The following is a 6,000-nucleotide window of genomic DNA, read 5'->3' as shown; positions in this document are numbered from 1 at the left end:
TTAAAAATTTAACTTTTTTGGCAGATTTTCCATTTAATAATTTTTTGACAGTTCCAAAGCAAGGGTTAACAGCCAAACCAAACTCAATATTTATGGCCCTGATTCTGTCGTTTACAAAAACACCCCATATGTGGTCGTAAACCGCTGTACGGGCACACGGCAGGGCGCAGAAGGAAACGAATGCCATACAGTTTTTGGAAGGCAGGTTTTGCTGGACTGTTTTTTTTTACACCATGTCCCATTTGAAGCCCCCCTGATGCACCCCTAAAGTATAAACTCCATAAAAGTGACCCCATCTAAGAAACTACACCCCTCAAGGTATTCAAAACAGATTTTACAAATGTCGTTAACCCTTTAGGTGTTCCACAAGAGTTATTGGCAAATGGAGAGGAAATTTCAGAATTTAGATTTTTTGGTAAATTTTCCATTTTAATCCATTTTTCCCAGTAACAAAGTAAGGGTTAACAGCCAAACAAAACTCAATATTTATGGCCCTGATTCTGTAGTTTACAGAAACACTCCATATGTGGTTGTAAACTGCTGTACGGGCACACAGCAGGGCGCAGAAGGTAAGGAATGCCATACGGTTTTTGGAAGGCAGATTTGCTGGACTGTTTTTTTTGACACCATGTCCCATTTGAAGCCCCCCTGATGCACCCTTAGAGTAGAAACTCCAAAAAAGTGACCCCATTTTAGAAACTACGGGATAGGGTGGCAGTATTGTTGGTACTAGTTTAGGGTACATATGATTTTTGGTTGCTCTATATTACACTTTTTGTGAGGCAAGGTAACAAGAAATTGCTGTTTTGGCACAGTTTTAATTTTTTGTTATTTACAACATTCATCTGACAGGTTAGATCATGTTATATTTTTATAGACCAGGTTGTCACGGATGCAGCGATACCTAATATGTATACTTTGTTTTTATTTATGTAAGTTTTACACAATGATTTCTTTTTTGAAACAAAAAAAATCATGTTTTAGTGTTTCCATAGTCTGAGAACCATAATTTTTGCGGGATGAGATGATGGTTTTATTGGCACTATTTTGAGGTGCGTGTGACTTTTTGATCGCTTGCTATTACACTTTTTGTGATGTAAGGTGACAAAAAATGGCTTTTTTTACACCGTTTTTATTTTTATTTTTTTACGGTATTCATCTGAAGGGTCAGGTCATCTATATTTTTATAGAGCAAGTTATTACGGACGCTGCGATACCTAATATGTATACTTCTTTTCTATTTATGTAAGTTTTACACAATAACAGCTTTTTTAAAACAAAAAAAAATGATGTTTTGGTGTCTCCATATTCTGAGCCATAGATATTTTTTGCAGGATGAGGTGACGGTTAGATTGGTACTATTTTGGTGGGCAAACGCCTTTTTGATCGCTTGCTGTTGTACTTTTTGTCATGTAAGGTGACAAAAAAATTGTTTATTTAGCACAGTTTTTTTTTTTTTTTACAGTGTTCATCTCAGGGGTTAGTTCATGTGATATGTTTATAGAGCCAGTCGATACGGACGCGGCGATACCTAATATGTACCCGTACGCCCTGTTTCCTTAAGTAGCAAGACATCAGGGCGTACCGGTACGACCTGTGTCCTGAAGAGGTTAAGAGTTAATCACTTACAGAAATAGTTTAGGAAAAGTCTTAATCTATTGTCCATGCGTGAATGTTGAAAGTCCTTGAAGTATCATTCTTGAAGGTTAGGAATCCTCTTCTCAAGGCTCCATGTGTCTTCATCTCTAGCCTGCAAACAACAACCTCCAACAGACTTGAGAGTGAGTGTAAGAAGACCCCCCTTGTCTGTCCCTGTCAGTCATTTATACCATAGATACAGGCGTGTCTTTAATAATGTATGGGCTTATACATTGTCATATATGGTAGACATCAAATATAGTTCTTGACGTCCTCATACAGACCTCCCATCACCCTTGTGTATCACTATAAATGGTGTCACTGTGTGGTGTAATACATAATTTATATTAAATACTAATTAATATTATATCACATATTATTTAACAGTATGATACATGGAGGCACATCGCACACTCCCCATAGGAACTTACTAACAATAAAAAAGACCTCACTCAAACAAAGGCCGCAATGCTTTATTATGGGTTACCTTAATAAAATTAACAGCAGAATAAATTATCGTAAATAATTAAATAATTATAAATATAATGTAATGTCGCACTTGAATGAGGTGGGGATCCAACAGAGGTGCTCCCACTAACAGACGACACCCAATCTGAAATTGTGAAATAAATATAAAAATAGAAGTGGGGCACTCTCTTAACCACTTGCCATCTGGGCCATTTGCCCCCTTCCTGACCAGGCCAAATTTTGCAAAACTGACATATCTCACTTTATGTGGTAATAACTTTGGAACGCCTTTATTTATCCAAGTCATTCAGAGATTGTTTTCTCGTGACACATTGTACTTCATGATAGTCATAAATTTAAGTCAAAATATTTCACCTTTATTTATGAAAAAATCCCAAATTTACCCAAAAATTTGAAAAATTCGCAATTTTCTAAATTTCAATTTCTCTGCTTTTAAAACAGAAAGTGATACCTCATAAAATATTTATTATTTAACATTCCCCATATGTCTACTTTATGTTGGCATCATTTTGGAAATGTCATTTTATTTTTTTAGGACGTTAGAAGGCTTAGAAGTTTAGAAGCAATTCTTCAAATTTTTAAGAAAATTGCCAAAACCCACTTTATAAGGACCAGTTCAGGTATGAAGTCACTTTGTGGGGCCTACATAGTGGATACCCCCATAAATGACCCCATTGTAGAAACTACACCCCTCAAGGTATTCAAAACCGATTTTACAAACTTTGTTAACCCTTTAGGCGTTCCACAAGAATTAAAGGAAAATGGAGATCAAATTTTTAAATTTCAATTTGTTGGCAGATTTTCCATTTTAATCAATTTTTTTCTTTAACACATCGATGGTTAACAGCCAAACAAAACTCAATATTTATTACCCAGATTCTGCGGTTTACAGAAACACCCCACATGTGGTCATAAACTGCTGTATGGGCACACGGCAGGGCGCAGAAGAAAAGGAACTCCACATGGTTTTTAGATGCCATGTCCCATTTGAAGCCCCTTGATGCACCCTTATAGTAGAAACTCCCAAGAAGTGACCCCATTTTGGAAACTAGGGGATAAGGTGCCAGTTTTATTAGTACTATTTTTGGGTACCTATGATTTTTTGATCATTCATTATAACACTTTATGGGGCAAGGTGACCAAAAAATTGGTTGTTTTAGCACAGTTTCTATTTATTTATTTTTACAGCGTTCACCTGAGGGGTTCAGTCAAGTGACATTTTTATAGAGCAGATTGTTACGGACGTGGCGATACCTAATATGTATACTTTTTCTCATTTATTAAAGTTTTACACAATAATAGCATTTTTGAAACAAAAAAATTATGTTTTAATGTGTCCATGTTCTGAGAGCTATAGTTTTTTTATTTTTTGAGAGATTTTCTTATGTAGGGGCTCATTTTTTGCGGGATGAGGTGACTGTTTTATTGGTACTATTTTGTGGGACATACGCATTTTTGATCACTTGGTGTTGCACCTTTTGTGATGCAAGGTGACAAAAATTGCTTGTTTTGACAGTTTTTTTTTTTTTTTTTTACGGTGTTCACCCGAGGGGTTAGGTCATGTGATATTTTTATAGAGCTGGTTTTTACGGACGCGGCAATACCAAATATGTCTATTTTATTTTTTCTATTTTTAATTTTTTTTTTTTATTCTTGGGAACTTACTTGGGAACTTTTTTTTTTTTTATATGTGAAACTTTATTTTATTTTATTTTTTCAACCCTTTATTTTTTTTATTTTTTTTTTACACTTTTCGTCCCCCATAAGGTCATACAAGACCTCTGGGGGACATTTGCTTCACTTTTTCTTTTTTTTTTCACTGTTGATTTCTCCTGTAACTGGGGCTGACATAGTAGCCCCAGTTACAGGACAAATGCACCCCTATAGAGGCTGTACAGCAGCAATCCAGCGCTGTACAGCCTCACAGCAGGGCTGATCGAGGTCTCTGAGAGACCTCACACAGCTCCTGCACACTCCGGTCACGGCGGTCACATGACCGCCGGGCCGGAACAGGAAGCGCACAAAGATCCCTTTGCTTAGGGCTCTTTCACACCTGCGTTATTGTCTTCCGGCATAGAGTTCCGTCGTTGGGGCTCTATGCCGGAAGAATCCTGATCAGGATTTTCCTAATGCATTCTGAATGGAGAGAAATCCGTTCAGGATGCATCAGGATGTCTTCAGTTCCGGAACGTTTTTTGGCCGGAGAAAATACCGCAGCATGCTGCTCTTTTTGCTCCGGCCAAAAATCCGGAACACTTGCCGCAAGGCCGGATCCGGAATTAATGCCCATTGGAAGGCATTGATCCGGATCTGGCCTTAAGCTAAACGTCGTTTCGGCGCATTGCCGGAGCCGACATTTAGCTTTTTCTGAATGGTTACCATGGCTGCCGGGACGCTAAAGTCCTGGCAGCCATGGTAAAGTGCAGTGGGGAGCGGGGGAGCAGTATACTTACCGTCCGTGCGGCTCCCCGGGCGCTCCAGAGTGACGTCAGGGCGCCCCAAGCGCATGGATCACGTGATCGCATGGATCACGTCATCCATGCGCATGGGGCGCTCTGACGTCATTCTGGAGCGCCCCGGGAGCCGCACGGACTGTAAGTATACCGCTCCCCGCTCCTACTATGGCAACCAGGACTTTAATAGCGTCCTGGGTGCCATAGTAACACTGAAAGCATTTGGAAGACGGTTCCGTCTTCAAATGCTTTCAGTACACTTGCGTTGTTCCGGATCCGGCGGGCACCTCCGGCAACGGAAGTGCATGCCGGATCCCAACAACGCAAGTGTGAAAGAGGCCTTAACCGCTTCACGTCCGCCCATAGACTATAAACGTCCTATGGGTGGACGTCTATTTCTGACAGCACGTTTTAAAACGTCCTGTCAGAAATAGCAGCTGCACGCTAAATAGCAGGGCAACCCTAAGACAAGGCAGGGACAGTTCCCAGGTGTCCCTGCCTTCACGATCGCTGCAGACACAGCGCTTCCTGTTCTATGGAAAAACCTTCATAGAGTGGGTCAACATAACCTCCCGATTATATAATATCAAAAACGCACCGGTATCGCATGCGGTTTTAAATGCGCTTCCACCCTATTACTCTACAATGGCTAAGGAGAAATATGCTTTAATATATCAATATTTTGGTTGACTTTGTGTTTCTTCATGCCCTGAACTATTTTAAAGAGCCAAATATGAATCTCCCTGAAAAACTTGCTGAAAAATCAAATTTTTAGAAAAAACGCACCGGAAACGCATTTAAAACTGCATGCGATACCGGTGCGTTTTTGATATTATATAATCGGGAGGTTATGTTGACCCACTCTATGAAGGTTTCCCCATAGAATTATATTGATGTTGGTAATAATGTCCATTTAAAGTTTCTTCATGCCCTGAACTGTTTTAAAGAGTCAAAATATGAATCCCTTTGAAAAACTTGTTGAAAAATCAAATTTTTTGAAAAAACGCACCGGAAACGCACTAAAAACCGCATGCGATACCGGTGTGTTTTTGATACTATATAATTGCGAGGACATGTTGACCCAATATAAGAAGGTCCCCTCATAGGATTATATTGATGTTGGTAATAGTGTCCATCTAAAATATTTTAAATGTTTTTAGGGTTTTTATATCTTAGATCTACCATAAGAGGTTAATAAAGGAATCCTTCAGAAAAAATCCTTGGGAATATCGATTTTTTGGAGAAAGCGCACCGGAGGCGCACTAAAACCGCATATGATACCGGTGCGTTTTTTCTAGCAGTCGATTCCAAGGCAGTTGGTGATTAATTATATCCAGATCTTCCTATATTATCTATTTTAAGTAAGATATTTAATAACACATTTAATTTTAAGTTTAAAGTAACACATTTGGATCCCAAT

This window comes from Bufo bufo, chromosome 9 (genome assembly GCF_905171765.1).
Source record: "Bufo bufo chromosome 9, aBufBuf1.1, whole genome shotgun sequence".
NCBI classification, from domain to species: Eukaryota; Metazoa; Chordata; class Amphibia; order Anura; family Bufonidae; genus Bufo; species Bufo bufo.
This window is presented reverse-complemented; position numbering follows the sequence as displayed.